Here is a 19,880-nt window from a genome sequence, read left to right as displayed (position 1 = left end):
AAGACGATTTTTTCCACATTGTTGGTAGAGAACATTAGACAATTCAAGAATTGTGCACTGAGTAATGAAAGTTAGAAATTGTATCTTTTAGCAAAGGCAGTTTATGCATCAATATACATACTGACAAATGTATCTATGTAAGAGACATTGTTTGGCTTAGAATAAATCCATCCTAAGCTACCACCAGCCGTGGCTTAAAGGAATGTGTCCTGGCGTGAACATCTAGACCCAACTAACCCAAAGAGAAGATTTGAAAAAGGGATGAAATTTCAGATGTTCAGATATCAATAATGATTTTGGATCTGTTTAAATTTAAATATAAAAACCTGTTTTAACAACTGATAGGACCTAAGACAATATACTGAGAGAGAGAGAGAGAGAGAGAGAGAGAGAGAGAGAGAGAGAGAGAGAGAGAGAGAGAGAGGAAGCGGCAGACTTTCGCAATGGTATCAAAGCACTGAGGAGGAATTTCCAAAATGAATCAAGGAAGGACGCATCTTACTCTGTGACACGAAACCATTTGCTGCATCTGGTGCTTTCCCATCCAATACCGAATTTTTATCTTATATCCTTTCAGGAACCAGCTTCTTGTATGTTAATTGTCTATTGAATTTCGATGAGAAGACATGGTGATAGCTCTCATCTTTTATGGGAAGACTAATGGGTAAAAGATTTGCATTACTCCTCCAGCCGATGTTTAAGATTCTTTATTACATACGGAAATATGTTAATTGATTCATCGCTACACATGAGGGTTTCTGAAACGTGAAAAGTTATATCAGTGGAATTAATAATACCTTCGCAATTCATACGATACACATAGCGAATAAATGCTGTCTCCTTTTCGCCCCTCTTCAATGTTGTTTCATTACGTGTGTTTACGCTTCACTAACTGCTCCTGGATGACTTTGTTTGACCCATTAGATTCGCAGCAAATGAAAAATTTTGGTCTGTGACTCTTCAAATGACAAATTTCTCGTATATTGCTTGTAAATTAGTTTATTATTTTGGAATCTGGAGCCACTGATTCTTTAGAATTTATAATATTACATAAGTCTAAATTTTGTAAAATTGTCCCGTATTCAAACATATACGTTAAAAAACTTATCCTATGTGAATTCCATACTTAATAATATTGTTTCACGCGTACCAGAAACAAGTAAAACGATGAAATGTTTAAAAGAGCCAGCAAGATTTAGTAACGAGTTTTTTTTTTATTCCAGAACGTAGTGTGACTTATCTCCACATACTATATTTGATCAAATGTAATTAAAGGAAAGAAAATATTCTATATCCCCTTTACAACGAATTCACTTACATAGGTTCTTACACTGCATTCTATTAATTCAGTGTGTTGATAGATAAATAGACAGTTACGGGAATAACTGTTATCTTTGCATTCAGAAGTACTTTGGGGTGTGGCTTTCCCTATTAGTTATTCATAGTTATTGGAAACTATGATTCCTCAGGCATTCAGCAAAGGAAATTGTGAACATTAGCTTCTTCCCAGTCAGAAAGAACCATTAAAAGTCCGGCTGATAATCTCAGGGTGACTAAGAATTCGCGGAAATGAGAATTCATCAGTTCTTGCAACAACTGAGATCGGACAGAGAGTTTAATTAAACGTACAAGAAGTTGGCTTCCAAAATGTGGAGCATAAAGATCCAGGCTTTGTATGAGAAAGGACCCAGATGTGGCTACCGATTTCTTGTCACATCGTAAAAAGTTTTTTTTTTTTTTTAAAATTGGGGGTTTTAATTCGATAATTCTCTTTTTGAAAACTCAAGTCTGAATTAGCAGAAACGTGCAACCTCTCTCTCTCTCTCTCTCTCTCTCTCTCTCTCTCTCTCTCTCTCTCTCTCTCTCTCTCTCTCTCTCTCTCCGTAATAAATGCTGGCAAAAATAAACAACATTCATACATTAAAACAAATGCAAACGGACAATCACGCATGCGTGTAGGACTTCTACTCTCCCAACACAGGTGACCCTAGAAGGTGTAACGCCGGCAAACTCAAAATCAATCAATCTTTCAACTCTGAACTAAATTGCACATCTAAAAGGCTTCCCACGAGTCAAGTTCATTGCCTCCACCAAACACTGCCATTTTCAGAGAGTTCTCATCCATACAATAAGATCTTGGATATGGAGGTTATATCAGTGTTTTGAATGAGGTCACTCAGTTGAATGTACTCTGAAATTATGCGTCTCAATTTCTTTACTTTTGCTTTTCCCAAAAGACTTTGATTTCGGAAGAATCTTCGGTTTTACAGACAAAAAGTCTTTTCATCACACATGCAGGTTTACAGATACATTCATACATACATACATACATACATACATACATACATACATACATACATACATACATACATACATACATACATATATGTATATATATATGTTTTAATTGGTGATATTTGAGGCCTCGAAAGTTCTTTACTTTTGATTTTTCTAAAAGACTTTGATTTCAGATTTATCACACAACACAAACACATCACACACACACATATATACACAGTATATATATATATATATATATGTATATATATATATATATATATATATATATATATATATATATATATATATATATATATATATATATATATATATATATATATATATATGTCGTATATATATATAAACAGGAGATCATATTTATATATATATGAGCCTACAGATACCCAGGAGGACTTTAATATATTATAATATAATACATATATATATATATATATATATATATTATATATATATATATATGTATGTATGTAAGAAACAGGAGATCAGTACCCCCATGAGCCTACAGAGGCCCAGGAGGACTTTAACTTTTAACTAATATATATTTATATATAATATGTATGTATATATATATATATATATATATATATATATATATATATATGTATGTATATATATATATATATATATATATATATATATATATATATATATATATATATATATATATATATATATATATATATAATTTATTTGATTTAAAAATAATAATGCTTTTGAATTTAAGATCAAAGGAGAGAAATATCAAACAGAGATACAATACAACGTTACAGTGACCATGGTAATCCTAAGGAACGCCCGAAGTTATGAATAAATAAATATCGTATCAGCATGTCACAACTTTTTGGCTTAACTAAATGGTCAGATGAGCTCTGAAGCATCGCCTGTTGAAATTCGCCGGCCGGTTGCGTCACTTAAACTTATGAGGGTCGACGCTTCGTATTTCGAATTGTAGCACTTCCCAATAACATTCAGCAAGGCCTCCCTTTTGGCGCACTGCTAATTGATGATAATCTTGTAATTGAGCAATTTGCGGTCGCTCTTGGTAATCTCTCGGGCCTTGATTAAGCCTTGAAATTGCTCTCACAAGGCAGTGCGTTACCTGAGAGCAAAGGCTTCGACTGCGTTCGGGAGGCGCTTGTTAACATGTGATGAATTTCCAGAGTTTGCATTTGAAGACCAACTCTCCCGAGTTCAGACTGACGTCATTAGGTTGTAAAAAAACATCGCTCAATGAATGGGGTTTCCGCTCAGGTCAACAACCTCCAGGCTGCTGAATATAGCGACGGATTTCTTTTCGGGCAAACTTTGAAGTGCGTTTGGAAAGTTCATTCTTTGAATTTCGTTCGATTTTACGAATTTACTGCAATTTTGTTGTTGATTTGGATTTGCGGCTCGCGCAGTCACACTGCATTTGGTGAATATATAAATTTTTCCTTTCCGTAACCAAATTATTCCGCACACTAGAATATCACGTGGTCTCTGGTCTCTGTCTGTTTATCTGTTTTCCAGCGAGAGGTCCCAGGTTTGATTCTGAACCGAACTAGAACGAAACAGACACTCTCTGTTTAATGCCATTCTTAGTTGCTAACAGAAGTGCTTAACCTCAAAGTAAACTACGCTAGTACTCGCATTAGGATACTTCCTTTCCGAAAACCCTGTCACTCGCTTGTTTGTAGAAGTGTGTTTATATGTTAACTTTCTTTGTAAATATTGTTTACAAATCAATGATCAAATATATATAATTTTCTGCGTGCTCAGATTACTCAGTACTGTAGTCACAAGCGAATATATATGTCTGTACCAAAAAACTAACCATATCATATTCATGCGGCTAAAATCTAATATCTGTTGGGAAGTAAGATTGAAATTTGACAGAAATTGTCTAAATTGTTCCGGTACAATTTAGAATCAAACCTGGAACCTCTCGCTGGTGAACAAATAAATAGATACCATGTGATATTCTACTATGCAGAATAATTTGGTTACGGAAAACAAAATTATATATTCACTAAATGCAATCTGATTGAACGAACCACAAATCCAAAGCAACAACAAATTTAAAGTAAATTCGTAAAATTGAACGAAATTCATATAATGAATTTGGAAAATTCAGTTACAGCAGAACTGCGGTTAGTGTCCGACGGAATATAAGCGCTCGTTACGTAAAAATAATAGATGGGACTATCATTTTTATTTTAGGTGCGTGTGGAAATGTTTTATTGGGGATTTATTCATCGGGATGGCTTTGTTTTTATTTTGCTATGCGGTGAATATAAATTTTTTTATACATTTATATTAGACTATGACTGCTATTAGTAGTGTGTTTGTTTCTAACCACTACTGCTAGTACAATTAATTATCTCATTTTTTCTTTCTTTCATACGGTTATTATTATTATTATTATTATTATTATTATTATTATTATTATCATTATTATTATTATTATTATTATTATTATTATTAAGCTATAAAAACTTCGTGTCCTAACCCATTAAAATACGGCAAAAATAACTATCTCGATATAATGGCAAGATTCCCTGTATTGATCAATGACTGAATAACTAGACAAGATGATCAAATAATGGTCACAAACTTAAGTGTTATTTGAAAAAACACATCTATAACATTATGCATAACCGGAGAGGAAATAGAATTTCAGTTTATGTTCTCAAAATTTATACACACACACATATCTGTGCATACATATATATATATATATATATATATATATATATATATATATATATATATATATATATATATATATATATATATATATATATATATAATTATAATTATCAATGGCTTTCGATCATCGAACTTGAACAACGCTGGACCTGAGCAGACGCCTTCGTAACATAAATCCATTGATGAAAATCGGAAGTGGAGCACCAATGAAAGAAATGGCGTGTGATTATTCATTTAAGAAACTATCTACTAAATACTGGGTCTATGGATATTTTGAACCCACTACCCTGCATGAATACTCGGTTCCCAAGGACCATCAAAATATTATAAACAACCTTAAACACGTCTTTATAGTAGAATGATATATGCATAATCTTTTTAAAGGTTTGGAGTTCACCATTTCGGTTTATATTGCAAGTTTTCTCATTCATAATCACATTTCACTGACTGTTTACAATAGTCGTTATGTTTTTCAAGTAACATATCTGAATGTCAGATTATTTTCTCTCGAGCTGATAAACTCATTAGTTATATAAGCAGCTCACAGAAATTAGTAAATGGAAAGATGAACAGACATAAAGAATACTCATAAGAGCAAGTTTCTCTCTCTCTCTCTCTCTCTCTAGATGACGCAAAGGGATATGATGTGATGTGTTTGCCTCTCCTTCTGGAAGACTGAGAGTTACTGAAGTGGTGGTTGAGGAAAGACAGGAGAGGGGGTTGAGGACTGACAAAATATGAATTGATATTGAAGGAGAACTCAAATTAATTAAGTTTACTTATTTGTAACAGCACAGCTAGAAAACCATAAAAAAGGTAGAAAAATACAAATTCAAGGAACAAGTCACAAGAGCATTGGCTGCAGTGTCTCAACACACACACACACATACACAAGCACAAACACACAAAACACACACACACACACACACACACACACACACATATATATATATATATATATATATATATATATATATATATATATATATATATATATATATATATATATATTATCCATAAAGTCTCTTTACAATTTACAAATATATTACAAAAGCAAATGAACAGAAAAATATGTGGAAATTATTACAAAATAAGGAGTATATACTGATTTTTTTTTGCCTCATTTAATATACCTTTATTGGGTACCATTAAATGCACGAAGCATATCAAGATGGTACTCTATTTCTTGCCCTGTTCCATAACAGCCTCACCAATTGTGGCAATGGCATCAGTGATCTTCAAATCAGCGATGTCACAAATAGCAAATCCTGTTGGATCCGTTCAGAAAAATCCTCATTTCGTCTCCAGAAAGGATCAAATCCCATTTCTTCACCTTAAAAAATCCAAAGGCTATAGGTCCTGTAGATTGTCTTGAAGCCTTCGGAAACGCCAGAAGCCTCCGGAATTTTTTATCTATCTATCTATCTATCCATCTATATATATTATATATATATATATATATATATATATATATATATATATATATATATATATATATATATATATAAGATGGTATATATATATTCTTGATGGTTTTGCAGGAACTGCTGGTTCCCTGCTCGTTCCCCTTTGTGGATTGCTGCCTCCTTACCTCAATTTTTTTTGTTTTGATGTTCTCGTCGGTGATCTTCTTTTTCTTTCGCCAGATCAGGGTCTGGTAGGGCAGCGACAACCCCATAGCAGCAGCAGGCAGTTTTTTGGAGTCGACGTTGGTCGAGTTTTTGAGCAAAAATTGGAGCACGCCTCGAAGTGGAGCACGTCGTAGAGGTGGAGTGTGACCATGATCAAACCCCAGCTGCTCATCTTTGAAAAATCCAAAGGCTCCATCGGGGTTTTCTGGTTGGTGGATTTTTGTCCCTGTTGCACAGCTGAGGGCTGTCTTGGTGCCCCCAGGACGTATGTTTGGTATTTTTTCCTGCCTGCTGTTGTTTATTTTGCCTTTTTTTGTTTAATGCTACTTTTTGTTTATTTAACTTGCTTTTGTTTGGTGCTGCCTTTTGGCTTATTTTTGTATTTATGGTTTTTTTTAACTTTTTACCAGACCTGACTCACTTATAAATATTGTAAATAAATTAATTTTAAACTCATTTTATTGTTTTTGTTGTTTTCCCTCCTTTGTTTGTTGCATCTACCGTGTCACTCCTATATATTAAAGAACCTGCATAACGACCCCCTTCATGGTTACCGTTTATTTTGGCTGGCTACTGTTACATTGAGGATCATAAACTAATCTTTTTTTTTTTAACAAAAATTGATGGTTTTGCGGAACTGCTCTTTTTGCAATTTCCTTCAAGTTTTTTTTTTTGATGTTCTCGTCGGTGAGCTACACTTTCGCCAGTCCCATCTGGTAGGGCAGCAGAGTTTATTTTACAGATCGACGTTGGTCGAAGCAACAAATTTTTTTATGGGTGCAGCCATTAACTGGAGTGTGACCAACTTGACCACGAGCTGCTCATCTTTGAATAAAAGCTAAACTGTCCTGACGTTCCATCCTGGTTGGTGGATTTTTGTCCCTGTTGCACAGCTGAGGGCTGTCTTGGTGCCCTGGAACCTGTTTGGTATTTTTTCCTGCCTGCTGTTGTTTATTTTGCCTTTTTTTGTTTTTAATGCTACTTTTGTTTATTTAACTTGGTTTGGTGCTTTTTGGCTTATTTTTGTATTTAAGTTTTTAACTTTTACCAGACCTGACTCACTTATAAATATTGTAAATAAATTAATTTTAAACTCATTTTATTGTTTTGTTGTTTTCCCCTCCTTTGTTTGTTGCATCTGCACGTCAGTCACATATTAAAGAACCTGTACAACGACCCACTCGGGTCGTTACAATATATATATATATATATATATATATATATATATATATATATATATATATATATATATATATATATATATATATATATATATATATATATATATATATATAGTTACTGGTATGTCATGTAATGTAAAAAAGGCAACTGTTACTTAGCTAGCGCTACGAGGAAATTTTTTTCATATATATTTTGGAATCTAAATCTTGAATGGACCTTATCAGTTACTGGAAAATTATATTTTAAAATCCATACCCTCCAGAATGAAAGGACACCACGAAAATTCTCTTCTTAAAGGAACCGATTTTCATTATCAATGAAAACCTTTTAAATTTCTGTTGTTCCCTTTCTGTGAACCAGTTTTATTCCATTAACAATCTCCCTTCATGATGTATAAAGTTTCTTTTCATTTTTCACTTTTGTTTGTTTTTAATCATTGTACAATATGTCCCGTCCACCCTCACCATAAAATACAATGCAGATGTTTACATTCATTATTACCTTCAAGTCCACACTAACAACGAACATATGCTGTTTTTAAAAGCTTTTTCATATCACCAAGCGACATGACTTATTTCATTGTTACCGACGGTTTCTGTGGTTTACCTAATCCAGAAATAAAACGCCCAAAGAATTACCGTTATGCCAGACAATCAGAGGAAGGCCTCTTTACCCCTTTTCCCTATAAATTCACTGCATAAAACACCAGGCAATAAACATATCCGGTCTAAGTGACCAATATTCATGATAGCCATAAGCTGCACACGATTCATTATTGCATCTATTATGCCGCGGTTGCCCAGTAAACTCGATCCGGGATGCGATATTTCCTATCATAAAGAAGCATGAATAGCGAGTGGTCGTAATTCGTTCCGAGGATTTACATTAGGAGCCACTAAGAAGTTTTCTTTTTATTTTTTTCTTGGAAGAATATTTTCTTATCTATAATATAAAAGTAACGTCACTTACCAGCAAAATCTAATGCTTAGGAATTTCTTGTCATCTTCCGTTTTCCCTGGCGTCTCTAATCTTCGTCTCTTTCGGGATTGGCTGAGCTTGGGTAAGGTTATTAGTAAGACTTTCATCGGCCTGAGAAGGAAAAATAAAAACAGGATCTGAGTATCAAAAATTTTCATTAAAGCTGTTGAAATCATTCAGTACTTACAGGAAAATGCCTTTGGCAGGAATTTTGATTTGTTGCAGTGTACAAGATCGTTCACATAATTACAATGCCACTGATGGTCATAATTCCATTTCGATTATAAAATAGCATGTGTCTGTTGTTAGTGTTGACTTGAAGGTATTCATGAATGTAAACATCTGCATTGTATTTTATGGTGAGGGTGAACGGGACATATTGTACAATGATTAAAAACAAACAACGGTGAAAAATTAAAAGAAACTTGATACAGCATGAAGGAAGATTATTGACAGAATAAAACTGGTTCACAGAAAGGGAACAACAGAAATTTAAAAGGTTTCAAGAAGTGAATTGTTTACAGTTGCTTTTATCTTTCGTCATAAATGGTGGTAGTCATTAGTTTCCATCACAAACAGAACCGACAACCAAGCACGAAAACTTCGCTAGGTTCATTAAGGAAATTTTAGAAATACTAAAGAAAGAGTAGGTATCCTTGACTCAGGCAGGGAAAACGAAAGATTAGATTTGAGTGGCGATTCATCACAAAATCCTGTCTAATAACTGCTTGCGTAGGTATAATATTAATTTCTAAAGCTATTTGCATGAAACTTTCTGGATTAAGCCATGAATAAAAAGTTTATTGATTAGGACGATACACATGGCAGGAAAAATATGGAGGGGCTGGCGAAAGATTTTGAGAAATATAATTTCAGAGATAATCGACATCAGGAATCACGAAGGCCAAAGGAATAAGGAAAGAACCTATCATTTTGTAATTTGACATAAAACTTAAATAACGCATAGGAGCAACGTAATAGCAAATACCACAATAACTGTGGGGTATACTTATCCGAATCCTCCTAAAGAAAGCGAAGTGTTGTCGCTAAAAATGCAAGAAAGAAAGACTGAATGCTCATGAATTGACTGAATGTTGATGTGGATAAGGGTCTTTCCAAATTCAAAAAAATGTACAGATACGTGTAACTTGAGAAAGGACGGGTATTTTACGTAAGAAAGACAAGATTGACTAAGCTAGTGTTACAGAGAAATATTTTTCACTTATCTTGAAATGCACATCATGAATACATTTCATCATTTACTGGAAAATTATATTTAAAACTCACGTCCTCAAAGAAGTAAGTATGTCATGCATATAATTGCATAACATAACTGATTTTCATTATCAGTCAAGAATTAATCACGTGATATCAAATGCTTTTACTATCAACGAGAGATACGAATTATTTTATTCTTAGCAACGGTTTGTCCGTTTTACCTGGTCAAGATATAAACAGACAAAAAAAAAAAAAAAAAGCATGCCAGATAATCAGAGCAATGGCTCTTCGCCCCATTTCCCCATCAATTTAATGCATAAAATACCAAGCAATAAACATATCCGGTCTAAAGGACCAGTATTTATGGTACTATTAGCTGCTTACGATTCATTATTGCATCTATTATGCGGCGGTTGCTCAATAAACTCGATTCGTGATACGATATTACCTATCATAGAGAAACATATAGTGAGTAGCTGTAATTTGTTCCAGGGATTAGATTTGGAGCCACAAAGAAGTTTTCTTTCCTTTTTCTTATAGAAGAATAGACATTTTATGACATGGAATGTAATGGCGACGTAATCTTACAGACAAGGTTAAGATTTAGGAGTTTCCCCTCTTCCTCATCGGTCCTGAAAGAAACAAGTTAAACAGATAATGTGTATGATGCGTCTTCCTAAAAACTGTTGAAATCATTCAGTACTTCCCGGAAACTTCGTTTGGCAGGAGACTGGCATTTTGGTATATTTACAGTGCCATTGACGGTCATAATTGCATTTTAATTATACAATAGGCATATGTTTGTCGTACTTGTTGAATGAAAGGTATTAATAGCTGTAAACATCTGTTTTGTATTTTGGGATGGGCGTGGACGGGGTATATTCTAGTGACTAGACACAAACAGCGATGAAAAGTGAAAAGAAGCTATATAACATGAAGGACGATTAATTGTAGAAGAAAACTAGTTCACAGAAAGGGAAAAACGGAGATTATAAAAGGTTCTAAGAAGCGAACCGTTTACAATGTTCCTATCTTTTGTCTTATGCGATGATCGTCATTTATTCTGATCACAAATATAATCGAAAACCAAGCACGGAAGTTTAGCTAAGTAAGGTTAGGTTCATTAAAGAAATTTTATGAATGCTAAAGGAAGATCAGGGACCCCAGGCTCAGGAAAGGTCAAGAAAGGTTAGAGTTAAGCTCGTGATTCTGTACAATCCCCATTCATTAACTGCTTTCCGGGAATGATATTACTTTCAAAAGCTATTCACATGTAACATTTTGGGATTTAAGGCTATAATAAGAGAAAGTGTTAATTAAGACGATACACGGTAGAAAAAATATGGGGAGACTGGTGGAAGACTTTGTAAGAAACTGCTAAACGAGAGAAGTATAGTCTTAGAGATACTTGATATCAGGAGTGTTGAAGGCCAACTGATTTACATGTAATTTGGCGAAAAAAAAATAAATAACGACTTAAGAAAGATTCCGCATAGAAGAGTAAACATGATAATAAATACCTCATTAACTGAAGGATATATTGAGCCAAGTCCACCTTAAGAACGAGAGGTGTGGTCGATGATTAAACATGATGGGAAGACTGAAAGCTCATGAACTCACTGAATGTTTAAGTGGATAAGGGTTCTGAGTTACAAAAAATGTAGATACGTGTAAGATGAGAAAAGGCGGGTATTATGTAAGCAAGGCAAGTACTGTATGTCTAAGCTAGCGCTATAGAAAAAAAATAGTTTTTTATATATCCTGAAATGCAAATCATGAATACACTTCATCAGTTACTGGAAAATTGTATTTAAAACTCATATCCTCAAAGATGTAAGGATGCCATACATATCATTGCTCAAAATAACTAATTTTCATTATCACAGAAGAATTGATCACGTGATATCAAATACTTTCTAATGTCACCAAGGGATGTGTATCATCTTATTCTAAGCGACGGTTCCTGTGATTTACCCGATCAGGATATAAAAAGAGAAAACAACTGCTTGCCTACCACAAAATCACAGTAATGCCTCTCTGTCCTATTTCCCCATAATAAAGCACTGTACTCATAGTGTCCTGTAAAACATTTACCTTGAAATCTTATGAATTCAACAACAAGTCATAAAATATTGAACAGAAAATACGAAATAAAAAATAAAAGACGAAAGTGAAAAGAGATTCCAATCGCCTATGAAAATATCAAGTACTTGTCAATCACTTCTCACATCAAAATGATATAAAACTTGTGAAAAAAATCTGTTCCGAAAAAAAAAAAACAATATGAAAGAATTATATAATCCCATGTGACATCTCCGGACTATCAGATTCCACAGCATGCTACCATATTTTAAGAGTGGAGCCTGCAAAAATAGGTCACTCGTTAAAGGTGACTGCTTATGAAGAGTTAATCCACCCACATGAAAAAAAAAATATCACTCCTAACAAAAACCATTTCTACTCAAAATAATTCACAAGGTCTGAAATGTCTTTCAATTCATATTGAATAACTACAACATCAGTAGAACCGGAAGCTGGCGAATAGCAAGTGAAAGGTCAGAAACTTTTAAGAGTTATAAATGATCTATGAGGAAAGGGTGTCCGTCAGTCATGGCTTACAAGCTCAAATACTTGTATTCCCTACGTTTGCGACAATTCTTGATTTATCGGACATGTTTCTATGTCGCACTCCAAGCTCACAATACAGAGAAATTTAATTTTTTCTTGGCATTTAGAACAACTGGTAAAATTCTGTTCATTTTTCGTTCATTTCTGACCGGTAGTAATTTTCAGAGCGTAAGAGGTGAAATGAATGATCTTTTGATTTTACACATAAAGTTGATGTTACAACGCCCATTGTTATCGACAAAAAGAATAAAGGGAGTAGTAAAATTGAACACCTAACCTACTGTAACAGATACCCATTTTGACATGACGACAAATTTGATATGAAAATGACTCCGTCTCTGTTTAACCTTTTCGTAATATATTTATTCAGGATATGTATAAACCTTAATCTTGTCGTAATTTGCTTATTCAAAACTGATGATATTCATGACACCAGTCGTCTTACTTCTGTAAGCAAACGAATAATGTTTATGTAAATACAAATGTGATATAAATTGTACACCCGGACAGAATGTTCATATTTAAGACAGTCGACTCTGAACACAAATAACCAAGAATAACATATTTACATAAGCAATAACACATTTACTCCCCCTCTGTCTTGTACAAGCAAAGCCCGGCGTTCCTGCGAGATATATGTTTGCAGCGAACAAATATTCAAGAAATGAAGGACCTTTAATATTACAGCTCTTTGTGACAATTTTCCAACGGAGTCAACTTGGATCTTTTAAAAGAGAATGTATAATGATGATCTTTCATCGTTGCTTGTAAGTTACTATTAATACCACTCATTATTATTATTATTATTATTATTATTATTATTATTATTATTATTATTATTATTATTATGCCGTATGGTATTCTTATTTTTATTATTATAAATCTTTGTTTTATGCTAATTTTATTGTGACCATGAAAATATTTTTCATTGTCACAAGAAAATAAAAAGGTAAAAATATTGGAGTGATCTCACTGTACAACTGAGGAACATATTGGTCCCTGTTTTCCAGAATCTAATACTAAATCTCGAACTCCTGATCTATTTTCCAATGTCTTAGGTCATTCTAAATGTTAACCTTTAATTTTTCACTGACTGAAATAAAACTCATGACATAGGTACCTTGGTAATATGCAAGTACGTTTCCCAGATATCCATGATCTTGACCTACTTTTTGTCCGAATAATTTACACGGATTATGATAAATATGGATATTCAGGCGTTTTTGAAGTTTTGATAATATTTCAGAAATATTTCCAAACTAATTTCGATGAAAATTACTAAGTAGATTCCTAGATTCTTTTGAGATTGTTGAAAGATTTCCGATGTACGTATTTTTAGCACCTATTAAATTTGTATCTGATTTGGGTGACACTTGCCTAGTAAGTACCGTTGGGACTGGTGATCACTATACAACATACACCTCGTGTTTAAGGACGAAACTTATCATTCTCTAAGGACTATGAAAATCTGGCATTCGTGGATCATTCCGAAATTAATTCTTTTCCATTTACCTGTTTTTTTCAATGGCACAGGTAGATTTGAAAGGAAAGATAGTAAGAGTTTTTTTCCCATGGATATCAGACACTTTAATTGTTAAAAAAGTATATTGGTTTTGAAAATCAGGATGCATATTAATTATGATCATTCTAACCCCTCCACTTTAAAATATATTCTTTGTTGTAATTTCCTTCAATGCACCATTATGCAAGCAGTTACTCACTGACGATCTACCACAGTTTCTACAATATTCACCATTATTTATTATATCAAGAAGTTTGTAATGAATCATATGTCCCAACCCCTCCACTTTAAAATATATTCTTTGTTGTAATTTCCTTCAATGCACCATTATGCAAGTTACTCACTAACGATCTACCACAGTTTCTACAATTTATATATTATATCAAGAAGTTTGTAATGAATCATATGTCCCAACGACTAAAGTTATAGCAAGTACTTTATATAATGTCAGTGCTGAACAGTTGCATTTGCCTGGAAGAACTGACAGTTTCAATGTAGTCAAAATGCGTATGTGTTCATATGAAGCTAGATTGTTACCAAATATCTTGTGAATAGTGAATTCTACGGACGAAGTAATATAAGTGAACATTATAATGTAATTGACAAATAAGAGAGGAAAATATTTTTTTTTATTTATCATGTTTTGTTGGCAATTATCTATTTACTATTATAAAAAAAATAAGCTGAATGACTTATCAAAATAAAAAAAATCACACTCCTGTAAATTAAACTTAATCTGAAGTGAAAACAACATTATGAAATAATTACAATGCTGGGACACCGTAAAATCGTTACACACACACACACACACACACACACATATATATATATATATATATATATATATATATATATATATATATATATATATATATATATATATATATATATATATATATATATATTCTTTACAATGCATAATTTGTACTCCAGAATAATATATATACTGTATGTATATATATATATATATATATATATATATATATATATATATATATATATATATATATATATATATATATATATATATATATATATATATATATTATTCTGGAGCACAAGTTATGCACTGTAAACCCCTTTCATAACTAAAGTGAGAGTAAATTGTTTCTTTAAACAAACATAAGATAAGAAAAAGTTTACAATTATAGTTTCCAATTGTACACCTTTTCTGCTAGATTTTTTTCATGTATCATAAAAATATAAATGATTTTTACTTTAAATACAAAAACAGTATTCTGATGTTTCCCCATATTTAATATGGCCCTATATATCCCACCTTGACACTCTCTCTCTCTCTCTCTCTCTCTCTCTCTCTCTCTCTCTCTCTCTCTCTCTCTCTCTCTCAGAAACAGTCAGTAAACAAGAAGAAATTTGATGGTTTTTTATCTTCCATCTCTCTCTCTCTCTCTCTCTCTCTCTCTCTCTCTCTCTCTCTCTCTCTCTCTCTCTCTCTCTCTCTCTCTCTCAGAAACAGTCAGTAAACAAGAAGAAATTTGATGGTTTTTATCTTCCATCTCTCTCTCTCTCTCTCTCTCTCTCTCTCTCTCTCTCTCTCTCTCTCTCTCTCTCTCTCTCTCTCTCTCTCTCAGAAACAGTCAGTAAACAAGAAGAAATTTGATGGTCTTTTTATCTTCCATCTCTCTCTCTCTCTCTCTCTCTCTCTCTCTCTCTCTCTCTCTCTCTCTCTCTCTCTCTCTCTCTCTCTGTGGAAATACGAACATTTCCATCTTTTTTTCCAGTTTTCTCTTACTGTTTGTTTTATACTGGGAAATCTCTAGACTCCCTTTGAACGTGATGAATACGAAGCGAGAGAGAAGTAAAAGGACGCCATTTTTATTGCAAGGAAACTAATTGCAAGGTTCTCTCTTGTCTCCCGGGATATTGCGAACGAAATATAGGAGAGAAAACAGTGAAGAAACAAAAGGAGAGAAAACAGTTAAGAAACAAAGGCATGTTTATGTTTACAGATACAATTATATCTGGATATTCGCATGCTAAAGCGATGCAAATGCATTTATGTAATCACGTTTATGCTGGTTACAGATAAAATTATACACATATATATACTATACAAGATTCTAAATATATATAATATAACAATACATATATATGTACATACATACATATATATATATATATATATATATATATATATATATATATATATATATATATATATATATATATATATTTTTCATCTGCAGATATTAAAGCTTATCTGCAGATATTACAGCCTTTTTTTGTCTTTCACTTATCTTCAAGTACTTTCGGGTTGGACTATTACTCATTTAAGCTGCCACACACGTAATCAGGGGGCTTATGTGTGGGCTGCTCTAATCATATCCTGGTGGTCACACATCCATGCACAGACAATACCCAGTGAAGCGTAACTTTCCTTACTGGATAATATTTTATAACAAATATTTCTAACCTTATTGGATAATATTTTATAAAAATTATTTCTAACCTAACTTTAATGAAAATTACTACTTAGACTTCTAGGTTCCTTAGGACTGTTGAAGCTTTTCCATATATGTATATTTAACCCCTATTTCATCTACATCTGATTTGGATGACACTCCCCTGGTAGGTATCGTTGGAATTTGTCATTATCACAACATATTTTACGTTTTTTTGGAAAAAATTCATCTTTTACAGTAAATTTTGAATGAACGGAGATCCTAAAGCATCAAGAGTAGTAAAATATTTTTGTTTCCTAGTTGGTGTCAAAATATGCGATTAAAATTTTATGAATTTCACCTGTAGGGTTATCAGTTAAATAGCAACTTCAGAAAGGCAAAGGTATCCCATTCTGAGTAATTTATTCTGAGAACTGACGTGGTTGACTGAAATCGTGTTTACATGACACCAAATAGATTAATGACAACTTGATAATTTACATCACGCCTAGAGCTCCGAACAAATTCCCGAAATCTCAAAGCCCATAACAAATCTTTGAACTAATGTTAACAAAACAATTAGGATTACCATAGTAATATATTTCACTTCCATTATTAGTTAGACATCAGGCGTCACCTAGTATATCCTGTCTACCAGCTAACTTCCCAGGTGACTGGTTCACCGACTACATGCTTTCATCCTGCCCATTGTTTAGTGACTGATCGTATGCAATGAATATGAAATGCTGATTGCAAACTTTGAAAGACAGTTGAAATTTTTATTATATTTTATACCACTGATAAATGTCTTTCATCATTTGCAATGTGGTGGTTAAATGTAAGTATTCCTCAAGCGGACCCTCACCGAAAAAATAAATTCTTAAAATTTAAAAAAAATGGGAACGTCTTACAACCCAGCTCCCTAGTTAGATGTGTAACTGTTATCTGTTCATCACTGGATTTGCAACAGAAAAAGTTAAATTGCGATCAGACCACATTTCAGGAACATATAGGGAATTAGAAGGAGAATTTTAACCTTCAAGAAACTGTTCCCTAACACTCTGTCTCGACATCAAAACCAAAGTCAGTCCAATACCCTCAACCGCTTTGAGGGTCCTGCATCATTTGTGTGACATGATTGCTAGGCTGCAGAATGACGCAATTTGGTTGCTGGCTTCCAGAAGATGTTGGTCCCTTTTAGCAGCTGCATTGATTGGTGGAGGCAAGATGGGTTTAAACCACGGACCTCACTAATGCAAGACAAATGCTATACTACTGAGGTACACCACCCATCATAAAAAAAGTAAAGGACGGTAAAGTTCTCAAGTCTGCAGCATGTACGTCATTTTTTTAAAATCGATTGATTGGCTTCTGTGTAATCTTAATATAAGCGACTACAGCATGCAAGAAGCTCTAAATCGTAAAAAAAACAATAAGTATTATTGGTATAATCCTAAAATCGTAAACAGACAGACAAAACAAACGTTCAAATTCCTTAGTGGTACTGATAGTAAAAAATGTCAATACAAGCAGCAAATCCGCCTAACATTTTATGCGTTGCAGGTGTCTTCTTTAAAGGGTTAGACAGGCAGGTGTCCATTAAAATGAAATCTTTCAGTTTACTCCAAAAGTCTGAATGGCAAGGGATATTTTTAACTTGCAGTGGTTCTTGCGCTTTTGTGATTTTTCATAATTGGGTTACAGCATATTTATCACTATCTTCAGTGGTGGAACGTAATATAAAATAAAAAGATGACATTACAGGGAACTTTTATTCTCAATGACACACACCCTTGTGTGTGTGTGTGTGTGTGTGTGTGTGTGTTATAAATACAAGTTAGGGGCAAAGCCACAAAATTAATGAACTTCATAGTTTGGCATTGCTACTGACTATATTATTTATATATATATATATATATATATATATATATATATATATATATATATATATATATATATATATATATATATATATATATATATATATATATATATATATATATAAAAAAATAAGTTAGAGGAAAACATTTAGGAAACAAAAGCCGTAACTGAATGAACTTCATATTTGGGAATTGCTACCACCGTACGAAGTTCTAATTAAAACAACACATAAATGCTCAGTACAGAGTAGTGTTGCAATACTAGAATACAAGATTAGACATACATTACTTTTGTATTCATCTATCGTCACTGTGTTTTTTCAAGCTATCTCTCACTTTTTCTTCACAGTCCTTCTTAGAAGTCTCTTCATTTTTCGAATGTTTCTAACCTCATTTCCAGTTCCTTCTTTCTCCACATTAGCTCTTTCCTCTCTTTTTTCGCCTGTCCCTTTCTACCTCAAATGTTTCTTATTTCTATCCTGATGCCTCCTTTCACGTCAACAGAATCTTGGTTTTTAAAACACTTCAGATATATTCATCATCTTTCTCCTCTCTCGTCAGTTTCCACTTGTTTACTCAAGGTTTCATCACTTCTTCCCTCGGCCTTCTCCTTCCTTCTTCGTTAGCATATCTTATTCAGCATTTCTTATTTTCCCGTTACTGCTTCCTTCTTGTTGAAACGTTTCTCATTACCAACATCTCATTCTCTCTCCTATATACTTCTCGCACTTGTCCAGAGCTTTGTAGTTGCCTCTCTCTCTCTCTCTCTCTCTCTCTCTCTCTCTCTCTCTCTCTCTCTCTCTCTCTCTCTCTCTCTCTGCATATTATATCCTTCAAGACATTTCTTTTGCGACTTTTTCCCAATTCCTCACCTAACTCCTCTGTGTTCAACCTATTCTCCTTATCCTCCTTTCTAACTTTCTACTCGCACTTTTCCGTACTAGCTCAAACTTTCCCATTTCCTCCCACGTCTACTCCCTTTCCTCCCCAGCTGCTCATTGCTTGTTCCAGAGACTGTAGCAGATATCGGAAACTCCATCAGGGGGGCCACCTACCTTCAAAATGTTTTTCTTTGCCGGAATATTCAATATTTGGATTAGCATATCAAAGGAGATGGAATCCCACGAGACGATACAACGGTTTTTATATTTGTCAAAGGGAGAAGTTTTTTATGTATATGTTTGGTAGAGATGTTGTAAATTATATAGTAACTGTGCATTACTAGGGGGAACGTTTACATGTCAGAGAAGGTACACAGCTTAATATTATCGAGGAGTAATTTTGGGGATTTTCCTTGTACTGAAAAAGGGGCAGACACATTCCATCTGGCTAGGATTATTATTGGACTCAGGATTCAGTGGAGATTATTACATTAAAGCTGTTATCACTTCGATTATTTTACGATATTCTACTTATAAGTATTCACCATCATCATTACCATCAGCACCAC

The 19,880-nt window shown here is 33.4% G+C and overlaps 1 long non-coding RNA gene across 1 annotated transcript in view; it reads right to left on the bottom strand.

Annotated features, from left to right (window-relative positions):
* Window positions 1-19,880, bottom strand: part of LOC136839631 (uncharacterized) — a 185,376-nt gene that overhangs the window by 35,916 nt on the left and 129,580 nt on the right. Inside the window, exon 3 of the long non-coding RNA XR_010853420.1 lies at window positions 8,772-8,891. This is a non-coding gene — a long non-coding RNA (uncharacterized lncRNA). The remainder of the gene's footprint in view (window positions 1-8,771; window positions 8,892-19,880) is intronic.

This window comes from Macrobrachium rosenbergii, chromosome 6 (genome assembly GCF_040412425.1).
Source record: "Macrobrachium rosenbergii isolate ZJJX-2024 chromosome 6, ASM4041242v1, whole genome shotgun sequence".
NCBI classification, from domain to species: Eukaryota; Metazoa; Arthropoda; class Malacostraca; order Decapoda; family Palaemonidae; genus Macrobrachium; species Macrobrachium rosenbergii.
Note: the sequence above shows the minus strand (reverse complement) of the source record. Positions and strands in the feature narration are given on the sequence as shown.